At 51.5% G+C, this 14315-nt stretch overlaps 1 long non-coding RNA gene across 1 annotated transcript; it reads left to right on the top strand.

The window, feature by feature from the left end:
- The first annotated feature begins 360 nt into the window (after nt 1-360).
- On the top strand, nt 361-13943 carry LOC130146543 (uncharacterized). Its single transcript, XR_008820951.1, has 2 exons — nt 361-686; nt 8435-13943. It is a non-coding gene; the product is annotated as an uncharacterized LOC130146543 (long non-coding RNA).
- The last annotated feature ends 372 nt before the right edge of the window (nt 13944-14315 follow it).

Here is a 14315-nt window from a genome sequence, read left to right as displayed (position 1 = left end):
TCAGGAGTAATAACAGAGCATCCTTTCAAAGCAGCCTCTATGGAAGGAGCACTCATATTTGTGAGTCAAAACAATTTGAACCATAGAGGCAGCTGCGCCAGGGGCCAGCCCCGCTGCTTTCAGCTGGAGCACACACCAGACTGGGACTGGGGCAGTCATTTCACAACTTGTTCAGTGAAGATAGGCAAGTTAGGGAGAAGTTTCTCTACAAAAACTTCATCTGGAGGTGGAATGACGATCTCACGTTCTTAGCACCAGCCAGCGCAGTGCGTCAGCATTGGCATTCAGTTATCCTGGCTTGTAAACAAGTGTGTAATCACAGCCCTCTGCTGCAGCATTCACGGGAACACACCTGGAAAGGTAGGCTTGTTTTTAAAGAGAAATCCAACAATTAGCTTTTAGTCTGGCAGATTTTGATTGCACCTCCACAGATGTAATTTCTGAATGCCTTGATTTCATTAACCGTAATGAGTGGTCCCTAACCCATTTGTCCATAGTGTCACTCAATGGACGGCGTGGTGCTCGCACAGCAACAGGTCCCTGTGTCCCACCTGGCAGCGCGTGACTCAGAATGGCTCCAGTGCCACGAAGTGATGCAAACTCTGTTATCTCTTTTCACCCAGATGAATGAACCCTGAATCAGATGTCGATAGCTGCTTGACATTCTTGGAGATCTCTGCCTGCTGGTGAGTTTATCTCCATACAGTTTCCCTGTTGAGAGAGTAACAAAGGGCTCAAGCGCCTGCAATAGGAAGCTGTGGAAGGGGTTGAGCAATCCAAGGAATGCTTGAAACACCCACTTGAGTTTTGGCTTTGGAGCCTTGTGTTTTGCCTGTGTTTTTTTCTGTGTTCTCTTGGGTAGATGTCTCAGTTTCTCAATTCCTGCCACGTGGGCTCAGTTTTTGGTAGGATCTTCCTCTCATTGCCAGAAGCCAAGCACTGTGTTTGTGGAGCAGAGTGCACGGGATAGAAGCAGAGGAACAAGCAGGGAAATGCACATGAATACATCACCAGCTCTTGCTACAGCAGGAGAAAGGCAGGGAGGGGGATAGCCATGGTATGAAGTTGTCAGGACAAACAGAACAACATCCTTTGCATGACACAGTGTCTTGGGTCAGCATTTGCATCGTTCAAATCTTTTATCTGCACAGCTCACTTTTCATTTCTGCTGAGCCCTTAAGAACCATGCGCAGAGTTGTCTCATTACTGTATTTAGCTCATGAGTAGCTTCCTCAGCTCACCCTGAGCTCTGGCAGCTGCATACCGTGACAGTTACCAGGTGGTAAGCATCTCACTGTTTGCAACCATGATCTCTGTGGAAATCATCGCTTTAGGTATCTAAGCAGCTCCTTCCTCCAGCCTGCCATGGGGAGCGAGCTCTCCAGCCGGGCTGTGTGTGCAACTCTGGATGCCGCAGAACCCCCACGTGCAAAGACTACACCTGCAGGTGGAATTCAGTGGGGGGGCAGAGGGAGGCAGTGGTTTGCAGTGATTCATGTCATTGCCACCCTGCGGTACCCACACCAACACGTCTTTCAGTGGGAAATGGGCAAGTGGTGAGATACAGCCCTGTGATGGCTCCCAACAGTTGAATTTTGAAATCCACATGTCAGACCCTAACCTGAAACTTCATGCGTCTTGTGCTTTTCTGCTTTTCTAAACCGTGGCCTCAGCATCGAACCACAGATGGGGGAGGGCTGCATGGCACTGGCTGCAGCCACCTCTTGCCAGCCCTGTGCATGGGCAGGATGCTCTGTGTTGTGCTGTGTCTGTCACAACTCTGTCTTCGGTGTTGCGAAAAGGGGACTCGTTCCTGCTGGACACACAGGAGGGGAAGTGTCTGGTGCTATAATTCCACCTGGGAGGTTTGTGAAGTCCTTTCTACCAGTGTCTGGTGGAAGTTGAGCTATTGCTGCTAAGTCCTGTACATCCTTCCTCCCATGCTGCTTTGCCAGACGAGCATATTTGACTGCCTGTGACCAGACCATGACCACAGCTGGCACCTGCGGTGGTTGAAACACCATCCACAGAGGGAACGGGAGAGTCAGCCCTGTGCAGGCTCTGCCCTTGGAGAAGGCTGGAAGTGATAGAAGCGTACTGTGAGCTCCAGGATCATTTTGCTGCTTCCCAAGCAGAGAATATCTCTAGCTCCTCTTTTGGATGAGGCGGAGGAGCTTTGTGCCCCTTCCTCACCTGCCTGTGAACTAAAGGAGCCATGACCGTCACTGTATTCCTGATCTGACCAGCCTGGAGGAAACCCAGCCCTGCATCTCCCTTCACACTGAGTCTCTGCCCTTGGAGAGAGCACCCCTGGGAACTGGCAGAGATGGGGACCCTTGCATGGACATGCACCACAGGCAGAAAACCCTTCACAAGAGCACATTTTGCAGCACAAATGACTTCTTCTCTCCAGGAGCTCTGCAGGGGCTATCTCCAGCGTGCTGGGTGCCTGCAGCCTCTCCACGTTTCCTGTTTTCATTCCAGTATCTGCAGTGCTAACTTACCGCATGCCTCGAATTCCAGCCCTGATGCACCAGGAAAAGGGGCCAAGGGCAGATTCATGGGAGTCTTGCAGCCTTCCGTGCCCTTTCCCCAGCCAGGCTGAGGATACTGATAGCTCCCTGACTCCTTCCTTCATCCTTTTTCTTCCTTTCTCTCTTGTAATTCCTGGAGTTGCTGTGTTATCTCTCAGCATTTTAGTGCTGCAGATTCTGTCAGAGAAGGGCACCGATTTGCCCTGCTTTACCGAGAGCAGCAGTTGGGAAGAGCTCCCACACTGACTCAATGCCGTTAGTCTAGTGAGAAAGTGTGTACAAAAACCTGCTCTGAAGTCCAAGAGCTTTTGCAAAAATGTGGCAGAGCCAACATAACACCATTTCCCCATTGCAGTGATAACTTTCTAATTCCTCCCTCCTAATGGTATAAATCAGGAGTAAAACCCTTAAGCCAGTGGAAGGATTGTCTTGACAAATATTTAATAACACTGCCTTGACTGCAGTGTCAGCCAGACCCGTGCCTTCTGTGCCTTCCTTCAGCTCCCAGCCAGCAGTGATGCACAGTACCCAAGACGCACGAAACATGCAGACCTGGCAATTCACAACCTCAGGGACAAATTCTGCTCCTTCCCATTCTGGTGGTTGCCTGAGGACAGATGTCACAGCACAATCAGTAAGCTGTGGCCAATCCAAACCCCAGCCACACGCAGCAGCCCAGGGAAGTGTTTCCATCCCTGTGTGGGGGGATGGAAAGATTCTGCTCTTGGCAGAACCCGCTCCCGTCCCACCTGCTGCTGGCACCCGTGGCAGATCGTGTCTAAGCCAAGGCTGTGCCTGCAGATGAGCAGGACACACACTTGCAACTACAAGGACTGAAGGCAGGACTCACGTTAGTTCTTCCAAAAGCTGTGCTGTCCTGCAGGTAGCTGCCCCCCTGCCAAGGAAGGTGGCAGGGGTGCCAGGGCAAGCAGTGGAGAAGCAGCGAATTTCTGCCCCAGGTGGAGCTTTCTCCAACACCCTTCTCCAGCCCTGCCCTTGGCTTTGAGCTTGCAGGTCTTGTGGCCCAAAAGAAAGCACCTCCACAATGTTACATACCTACTGCCCACTCCTGAGCCCCCGCCTGCCCCCTCTCCCAGCATGGGGAGGAGCCGGGTGGGCAGAGGAGGGGAAGGGCAGCTCCAGTCTGGTGAGCACAGCCTGGGAGGGAGGGTGACCTCCATGTGGCCCAAGCGGGGGGCAGAGGAGCAGAGCAGTAGCTGGACAGGGCTCCAGCTGGCCAGCAGACCTCAGCTCAGCCCACAGCATTTAGAATCCCAGCCTGGGATCAGCTGGCATCCAAGGGTGACTTCTAAGGTGTCCCTGCAAGATAATCCACGGCAGCAGCTTCAGCTCCGGGCAAAGCACACACCTCCTGCAAGGGCCTGAAGGGTGTGAGAGCTGCAGACCTCCCTGTGGCAGGTACCTCCGCATCAGGGGGGAGATGCTGCAGCCGCTGTCCATCCCCTGGGGACAGTCCTGCACACGGTGGGTTCACCCACATTTCTCTGAGCATTTCAGAGCCCATTTTAACTGCGCTTCTGCGGTGGATTCCTTTGCTTTGGGCTTCTGCTGAAAATTCCTGATTTTCTTTGTTTTAAAATCATATTCTCTTCCCACTGAAACAGCAGCTTGAACTGAGAGGTCTAAAAGACAAACACCATCTCTTACCACATTTTAATTATTTGTCTTACTTGCTTAGAGACACAGGTAGTTTAAAGTGAACACGATTGTTTAAAATGGAAAGTGTTACTTTTTCAGGAAGCATTATATTTTTAAAATGTTGGGTTTAGTAATCTCTTTTTTACTCCCTTCACTTTCCCCCCTCCTTATTTTTTACCTTTAATGCACCCTAGACACACATTTCTCTTGTAAGAAAAACGGGACGGATTTTGAAAAATACAAAACTGTGTGAGAGACAAGAAAAGACAATCAAATTGGCTATTTTTTCTAGGTTGAAAGCACAGAATCACTGTGCAAAGTTCTCCAGCATTCTTGCAGGGCTCTAGGAAAGAGGCTTGTTCTGAAAAGGCTGTTCTGATGAAATCACATTTTCCATGACAAAAAAAAGTCTTTGTCAAAGACGTCTTGACAGCTTGCTCTTGGCTTTGCCTGCTGGCTGGAGATGGGGCTCTTTCAGTTATTTATGTAAATGTTGTCAGGGAATGAAGTGAAGTGTGGGAAGGGGGGCTGCTCCTGCGCCTCGCTGAGCTGTTAGCCTGGTTGGCAACCAGGTTCTCCCAGGCTGTAATACCAGTAATACCAGACAGGACAAAGTGGTGCCTATAAGCATCCCAGCCAGCAGGGACCTGAAGCCTCTGCAGCCCTGGAGAGCAGTCTCTCTCTAGATGAAGCTTCTCTGGTGCAAGAGACGCATGGGCACAAGCTGTATGCTTGCAGCCTGTTGAACTGGGATAATCCGGGGATCTGTGAGGTCCATCCACCCTTCTCACAGCCTGGAAATGCAGCCACAGCTGGAGGAGCAAAGGTCAGTTGGAGGTCACCAGCTTTTCTTGCTGCACATCCCTCAGCCTTGTCTAAGGCTGATCCACCTGCGTGCCAGAGGCAATTTGTAAATCGTGTGCTGGTGGCTAAGCCCAGCTTGGCAATGTCTTCATGCAGAAAAGAGGAACAAGTGGTGCAGGGTTTTAAATAGATCCTTTGATGCTGCCTTTGTGTGTGTCTTTCCAAGTGACCTTTCCCACCTCATTTTTACTATCACTCACAAGAGTCAGGTCTTGCATTTTCTTGCCTGATCATGGGAAAGGTCCCATCCTGAGAAGTTTTGTTCTTAATTCTGATCTTCTGCGATTTTCTGGAAGCCATTAAAAAATCCCATCTCCTTCTGAATTTTACTTAGTCTTTGAGGACAAGAATTTAGGAAGATTCATAAAAGGAGGTGAACATCTTTGCGCACAGGAGGAATACCCTGCTGTCACAATAGACAGCAATGAGAAATACAGAAGAGGTGTTCAGGGTTTAAGTCAATCTTGTTTAAGCTGATCTTCAGAGATTGGATTGAGGCTTAACATAGAAAGAAATGCCCTGCATCTGCTACCACAGGGTTATTGCACCTTCTGACTGTTGTCAGAAGGAGCCAGGGCCATGTGCACGGCTCACTGTGAGCAGACACAGTGTCCTTGCAGCCCTAAGGGAAAGGCTTAGGGACTGCACGACCCCATTTCCTCGATGCACTGGTGCTTGTTGACCAGGACCATGGTTTTAATAGCACAGCATGGCCAGAGAACTGAAATGATTAGGTGGCTCTCTAACCCAGCTGTGCTGCAGCCCCTGCAGTTGTTCCCTGCAGGATCTAGCTCCCACGGGCAGCTCCTTGCCCTGCTGGCACGCTCACCATGCTGCCATCACTCCTCAGCTGAGGGAGTCCCTAAGCATAAGCAAACACAGGGATGAGTCCCCAGGTGGGTATGGGACATGCTCAGCTGCTGAGCACGCGCTCCCTCTACACATGTCTGTGTGCCAAGTGGCAGGGTTGTAGTGTGCAGCACCTTCAGGAAGTTTTCTTCCACAACAGTTCACCATGCACTGTGGCTTTCCTGGCATTTTAAGCAGGGCAGGCACTGCTGTGAGCCACTGCTCCCCTTAGGGCCATAAAGCTCCCTCCATCCCAGCCTTGGTCTGGCATGGTCCTGCCCTCACACAGCTGCCTATCCTGCAGGCCAGAATCAGTGTCCTGGGGAGGAAGGTGGGTAGCGCTGCAGTTTGTAAGCAAAATAAATCAGCAGCCCGGAGCTCCTGAACCATCTGTCCCTCCCTGAGAACTGTGCAAGGCAGAATCCAACCATCCTATTAGCCCCTCTGCTGCTGGCAGGACTCCCAGATCCCTCCATTTGTGACCAGCCAACATGCCCTTCATTTTTTCCTCTCAACCTTCATTTAATGTGTTTGGGAGTCCAATGTGAGCACTGCTTCCAGATAAAAGCATCTGCTCCAGATAAAAGCATCAGCTGGAGGCATCAATGTGATTTCTAAGTACATGAAAAACAGAAGGCACCCTCAGAGCGGACCCGACCTTCCCAGGCAGGAGCCGACGGAACCATCAGAGGGGATGGTGTGGGGCAAGGCTAGAGGAGGGGGCTGGTGGAAGAACAGGAGGCAAAGGGGCCTTCCCTTCTGTCCACCTGGGTCTGCCAGGCTTTGAGAGGGCTTGCTGAGGACCAGGTCACCAGAGCAGCGTGGGGGTGAGGAGCACAAAGCAAGAGGAGGGAGGAGGTGAAGGGGATGAGGCAGGGAAAGGCCGGTCAGGTGTGTGATATGCCAGCTTTGGCAGTCAGTGATGAACGTGGAGGTAGAGGAGGGGAGGAAGGCTTCTGCTGACTTCCCATCGACATTGTGGACATGTCCAACCACGGTGACTCCGATGGAAATGAAGAGTTCCCAGCCCTGGGGCACCCTTTTTGTGTAGCCTTGAGAAAGAAGTGCTGCTTGGCTCTTCCTCAGTTTCCCTATCTATAAAACAGGACCTCCACTGAGACCCTGCCAGCCTGCCACACCGTGAGCTCCATGGAGAGAGCAGCATCAGGTGTGATCCCTGTTCCCATAGCTGGATGGTGCTGTGCACCGAGCACGGCTGGCTAGAGTTTACTCCTCAACAGCCCATCTCTAGGGCCAGCTCTCAGCCTTTCGGGGTCAGTAAAGGAAAGAATGATGCTGCACAATGGGCTTTGTCACTTAGATGTGAGAAGGTGCCAATTCCCTGGTACCTGCTGGTGCATCACAGCAATGAGACTTAGCCCTGCCTCTTGCTTTTAGCAGCACCAGGGTCGTGCAGCAGAGGACTGGGATGGGGGCAGCTGTTTTTGTTGGGTTTTTTTTGCTTTAGCTCTTTCAAATCGATCCCACCCCTCTGCTTCTCTCCCAGAACTATGCAAAGTCATTTCAGGGAGCAAAAAGCAAAATCCAGATTCCCTCTCCTGGGACACAGCCTCTTTAAAAGTTCAGAGACTTTGCTGGGATTCAGGTGGTGGCAGCTGAGAAGGGACAGGTCTCCCAAAGTGACAGTGCTGGCCATCACACCAGACACTGCTGCTCTGTGGAGGAGGCTGGACACTGGCCCAGGCTGGTGATACAGACTGGCTGGACTGGGATCTCTCGCTCAGTGCTGACCATGGGCTGACCCTAGAAAGTGGAGGGAAACAGCAGGTAATAGAGCAAGGAAATGCCACCGCAGGTGCGTGAATGTGAGTCATCCCCATGCTCACATTTTCTTCTGCGTTATTATCCTTTTTAAAAATTAAAGATGGTAATAGGTTACTGTAGTTGAAAGTGAGATAATGGGAGACTTTAGGGAGATAAAATTATAACGGTATCCAGGGAGAGAAGGGGATGGGGAGAGAAAATTGAAAGGGATTCATTATGAACTTATCCACACTTACAAATATTCCCCCAGGTTAGGACCTTATGGTGTTAATAATTAACCAGAATCTTATGAAAGCTAAAATAACTACAACGCACACGAAGATCATTGCTTCAGTATTCACCATGTGCACAAACCTTGCCCGCCACTCGTTTCAGTTACTGTGGCAACAGTACATCTGCTTTCCACAATATCCTTCATTAATCATTTACACCCAGGGGAAAAAAAAAAGACTTGGAGAAATGATACCACAGAAGCTATTTCTGCTTGCCTCCCGCCAGCGAGTGGGACCAGCTCCGAACGCAGCCTTTCAGCCAGACCCCTGCACAATATGAGGTAGGGGCTGGGTGCTCTTAGCCCCTCTGCAGCCTCGGTGGGTCTGGGCTATTCCCTCAGTTCGGTGATGAGAGCGGTGGTGCCCCTGGCAGGGGGAACAGGGTCCTCAGAGGGAAGGGTAACTGGAGGAGGGATGCACTTCCAAAAAGTTTACTTTTCTGGTGCTATTTCTTTTTCTTGCCCACTGCAGGAATGGAGCTTTTGGGAGGTACCTCACACTCAGGCAGCACCCTTGGAGAGGCTGGGTGGGTAGGAGAAGGACTTGTTCCCTTCCCCTGTCTCTGCCCCATCTCATCCTTTAGGAGTCGGGGTGAGATGCAGCACATCCAGCTGAGCTGCAGCTCACCCGCAGATGCCTCCCACTCCCAGCAAGAGGAAGGAAGCACCACCAGTGTTTGCACTAGGAGACCACTCAGCAGCGGCGATGGTGAGGCAAGCATCTCCCAGCAGAGCGGGACAAGCCTCTTCCAGCTGTGTCCATTCCTTGTCCTGAACAGACTTCCAGCAAATTCCTGTGGCAATTGCAGTGCAATGGCCCTACGCGATGTCCCTGCCATAAAGGCAGTGGAGCACTTGCCATTGACCAGAAGGTGAAGTGTGGTGTGCACTGGGAGGTGCTGGGACACCCTTCGGAGCAGCCTGCCGCTGAGACCTGCCGAGGAGCCTCTCCTTACAGCAGTGCCTGCGGCTGGAGTAACGGCTGGTAGTGTGAAACAAAGTGACAGCAGGTGCCTCCCCAAAGGGTTACTCCTTAACCACGTCGTGGCACAGATCTAACTGGAGGAGATGATGGAGTGGGATGGTGGACTGTGGGGTTGTGGCTATCCCTGGCCCCACAGAATGAGTCCTGCGGGTCCCACCAGCATCTCCTGAGTGCACAGCAAGGACATCATCCAGGACCAGTGCAGCATCGCAGCACCTCTCCAGTGTCCCCATCAGCCTCTAGCAGCAAAGACAGAACCCCTTTCCCCCATGGACTTCTGTGCTCGATGCCCTGGACAACACTGAGGTGGATAAAGGGAATCCTCCCAAAACTTCCTAATAAACGGGATGCGCCTCTGGATTTCTTAGCCCCGGGAAGAGTGAACCTGTCTCTGCAGCCAAGTGCAGAAGGTGTCAGTACTGAGTCACTTCTTTGCTCACAAATTCTGTGCCATGGGGAAGTGGGATGAAGAGGGGTTGCTGCAGAGGACAGAGCAAAAGACAGATACCTGCACCTTGCTGGATATCTCCAGAAGGTTTTCCATCCTCAGCTGCATGAGGAGAGGGGAGATTGTCAGGAACTGGGTGTTTAACTCTGGGAGCCACCAACTTCAATGCTCCTCCTGGAGACCCAAGGCTGCTGAGAGCTGCTGCAGAGGTGCCAGGGACAAGGCAGCAGCACACTGCCATTTCAGGAAAGCCTCAGCTTCCCAGGAGCATCACAGAGGTATCATTCAGCTGTGCATACCCAGATCCCAGCAGGGAGTTCCAGAGCCACTGGGGACTGTGGGTGGAGTGGTTCAGGGTTTCTCTGCAGCAGCAGCAGAGCCAGCCCTTCATCTTCCTTCTTGTTCCTGTCCTGTGGATGACAGCTCAGCCACAGAACAGGTTAAGGGGAGAAGGTGTTCAGGGCTACCTGTCCCGCATCCCAGCAGGGTCACATGCTGGTTGCTACAGGCAAATGATCTTCCCAAAATTTTGGAAGTGCTTCAGCAACCAGCCCAGAGGAACCCCTTCTCTGTCACGGCCACGAGCACAGGGAGCGTTGGTCCCAGCTCTGGAGGCATCACCCTGGGCTGAGGGAGGCGAGGACAGGCACACAGGGAGCACAGCGGGCTCTTGCAGCGTCACCCAGCCCCTGGCAAGGATAACAGCAAAGCAGACCTCTTCAAATAACCAGGACCTCTTCAAGACAGAGAGTAAGATCCTCAGACGGCCTGATCTCTGCTTAATCCCTGCAAACAGACACCTCTGATTAGGAGGATTGGTTTCTTCGGGGAGGGGGGAGCTGACTGGGGGCTTTGCCTGGCAGAAGCGAAGAAGTGACATCTGGTGCTGTGTTCCTAAACCCAGACAGCCCCTGACTTCTGTCCCCAAACTAATTCTCAGCCTTCTCACTTTTCCTCCTCATCCTGGCACCAAACCTCCTTCATCAGCATCTGACCTGGAGTATCCACGTCTCTCCATGGATAAGCTGATATCGTGCCTGGGACCAGAGAGGAGCCCTGAGCCCCTGGAAGGCGCAGGCGAGGTGGGCAAAGGTGGGCAGGAGTTGCCCTCGAGGATGCGACGACAGCTTTGTCTGCAAGAGCTGGGTGGGCAGCGGTGCTCAGCACCCCCTGCACCACTGACACAAATTAGAGGCGCCACATCAGTGCCACAGAGGTCTCAGTTAATGAGCAGGGGCACTAATGAATCTGTATGTTATTTCAATGTATCCTCTGCCTCTAGGACAGCCCTGGGGCGCTTCAAGCAAACAAATGAAGGAAATGTGTCTATTAGGGCTGGCCATGCACCTGGGCCACCCCTGCCACCGGGAGCTGCCTGGGTTCAGGGCAACTGTACATTCACAGAAGTGATTTATACAGGCTCACAACAAATATTTTTGCTGAAGATTTTCTGCAAGATTTGCCAGGGGTTTTGTCAAAACAAAAAATGACATTTGTCTTATTGAGCTGGGGATTTTTCAGGCTCATTTTCTTAATGAGATTCTGAAATTTCGACCCTCCCCCAAGTTATACACTGTTTTCTGTGTTGATGACGATCAGTTTTGGCTGAAAATAATTTTGATGCAAAATGTTCAGCTGTGTCTCCAGCAGGGTAAAGCTCTAACGGAGCCCTGCGATGCAGAAGTGCTGGCATGACTGAATGCCTTTGCTTTAAGAGGCAGCAAAGAGAATAGCCCCCGGCAAGGAGAGAAGAGCCCTTTCCATCCCAGCTGCATTCTTGGAGCAGCCTCAGAGAGGTAGGAGACCGACTGAAGTATCTCAAAGTACCAGCCTGCTGTGGTGAGGAGCCCATGGTTTTATGGCTGTTTTCTTCCCACCCTAACCCAGTGGGATGGCTCTGAAGGCACACTGCAGACTGGGCAGCAGAGGAGAGAAATGCAGGGGCAGAGGGGAGGATCCTGGTGATGCTCAGGGCTGAGCTGGTACCGAGATTTTTGGCATCTGAGCAGGCTTGGCTGGACATCTAGGCATTCAGATGTGCCCAAGGAGAAAGGAGGGGCATCAGGGGTCTACATTTTGCTAACCCAAGCCTAGGGTGACAGTTTTGTAATGGTTCAGCCTCAAGAGGTTTTATGGATAGCAGTAGCCCCAAAGTAGGGTGCCACCAGGGAATTACACCACTGACAGGGAGTGTGAGTGGGATGCTGGACCCCCGTGCGAGGGAGTCTGCAGAGGAGGTGATGTGACGTGTGTGCTGGAGCTGCCACAGCTCCCTGCAGGAAGAGACCTCCTAAAGGTGCTGGGGAGGTCTCACCACCCTGAACTCTTGTCATCTGGAGAGGACCAAGAGGTGAGAATTACGGCTCCTGGAAGTGTGAGAGCATCATACAGGGCAGCACTGGCAGAGCAGCACACCTGTAGGAACCAAAGGTGGAAGAGCAGTGGAGCAAGAACAGGATGTTTTTGTGGGAAACCCTGGTCTGAAGCAACTGCAGGCATAGGGTGCAATCTGCCAACAGGCAGGATGCCACAAATGCCAACATCACCTCAGGCCTACGTCTGAACAGTGAATTAAATAGGTCTGGAAATATGCCCGGGCACTGGGACCAACCAGCATGAGCACCCCACACTATCTTCTGAACTTGCCTGGTCCCTGCAGCAGGATGGATGCATCCAAAACAGTCCCAGGAGCACTCCAGCTGCTGACCACATCCAGAAATCGCTTGGGAGAGAGCTGTCTGGCACAGTCCAAACCCAGGGCCCTTTCTGACAATTTAGCAGTGCAGATAATGGCTTTTCTAACCCTGGCAAGCACTGCCAGGCTCCATTCAATGCATCTGCCATGGTCTGGTGCTCTGTAGTAGAAATGAGGACTGAGGGTTTGGCACCTGGCATTGGTTCATCCCAGAGAAAAAGCAACAACTCATTTTCTGTCATTAGATCCTGTAAGAATACTTCTAAAATGAGAGTTATGGGTTAAAATATCCTTTCTGCATGGAGTGGGTAGACAGATCAATTAATCAATCAACAGACTGCTTAGATATACAAGCAGACCATTGTTACCCAAGGCTGAGTGGAGATCAGTGGCATGCACTGTTGTAACAATTTCCCATTTGCTGCCATGCCATGGGGCTCTCATTTGCCATTTTTATGATTATTTATGCCACATTTGTCCATTTGTTGGCATCACATTCAGTAGTGTTATCAGCTGGTTGAAGTAAGTTTGAACACAGTTCAATAAAAATAAATCATATGTGTCCCAGGGTCACAGAGCCCCCACAGGAACACTTGCTCCCTCAGCCCTAGGCATGGCACAGCTGGATGAGACCTCTCATGTGTCCCACCAGGGAAGGAAAGACACCAGGACAGGACAGCAAGAGTCCCTGCAGTGACAGGCTGCGGACAAATGCTGCTGCAACACATGGCAGCACCAAGAAGCCGGTGGAGATGTCTTCCCTCTGGGTAATGCCCTAGACCTCTTCCCTTGGAGCATCACCCTTGTTGTCACAGAGTATGGAGGTGGATTTGGGCCCCAGGCTGGACCCACAGTCCATCTCCCCAGCCCGTTCTCAGGGGGACAGGGCTGCAGACACACACCCCCCCAGCCCTTCCACCGCCGGCCAGTCATCCCAGTCAGCCTAGGAAAGGATTTACAGGGCCTGGACTCAACACTCAGGAGTCTTTCCCAGGTCTGGGTTGCTAAATAGAGCCCTGTCAAACTCTAACACCTTCTAAGTGGAAAGAGACACCTGCTTTGTCCACTCGTGTGTCCAGCACACCAGGTAATAAGGTGGACAGATTTTAGCAATCAGGAATCCCAACATGTGGGTTATTTTATTATACTTTTCTCAGAATTTTTGCTTCAGGACAGTTGAACTCAATGGCACATTAGGGAGTATAAAGCAAGCAAGCTAATTCAGTCCAAGCAACTTGGAATTGTTGAACAAGGGAGTGCAGCCCCTCACCTGCGTCTCGGGCACGCTGAAGCTTCACCCATGGTAAGGGCAGCCAGGTTTGCCCCAGGTTCCGCCATGAGCCCATCACCTGCCCCCGAGGCCAGCAGCTCTCCGAGAAAAGGGGACAGTACTGCCTAAGTGTCCCAAAGCACATGGGTTGTGGAGGAGAAACAGAGCAGCCCGTCCAACTCCAGCTGCTCCCCAGCTAGGGAAGGGTCCGTGACCCTCATCCAGGCTGGATGGTCCTGTAACCTGGGGTCTGGTCTCGGACCATGGCAGGCACAGGCACTGCTCTCTGGGGCAGTGGGCAGGCTCAGCCGTGCCTTCAGCGCGGGGCTGGCTTAGCACCAGGCTCCCACTGGGCTTCCACCCCGTGCCCGAGCCGGGGGACAAGTCGGGGCAAGTGGGGGCTCAGGGCTGGAGCGTGCCCACCTGGCTCCGGAGCGATGCCGCTGCCTCCAACCCAATGCACCCAGCTGTCAGGAGCGGGAGGGAGGAGGGAACTGTCGGTTTGTATATTTTGCACTGTAACCTTCTGGGGTGGAAAATAGCTCTAAGCACCAAAGAGGAGAATTAAAGCACATTTTAATGATATGTGTCTTATGTCTGAATGAGCATCTCAAATTACAATATTATTTAGGTCCATGTGATGAAATCCAGCCGGTGACAAATCTCTCATCATCTCCTTCTACATTAATACACATATTTACGTTTTAGAGCTTAAATTTAACTGTTATGTTCTTTCAAAAGTAATTAAACTAGGCTTCAAATGAGGAAATAACCTCATGTACTCTCTGCCCGCCAACCACACATGAATATTAAAGAAAGTGGTCAGAAACAGATCTATTTGTGAAAAAAAATTATAAATTAATTAAATGCAGTTTTCCTTCCCTGCAGCTTCATTCAACCTTTATATCAAAACCGACATGAAATGCATCTGTGTTCATTTGTTCAAAAAAAATCC

This window comes from Falco biarmicus, chromosome 3 (assembly GCF_023638135.1).
Source record: "Falco biarmicus isolate bFalBia1 chromosome 3, bFalBia1.pri, whole genome shotgun sequence".
Lineage (NCBI taxonomy): Eukaryota > Metazoa > Chordata > Aves > Falconiformes > Falconidae > Falco > Falco biarmicus.
Note: the sequence above shows the minus strand (reverse complement) of the source record. Positions and strands in the feature narration are given on the sequence as shown.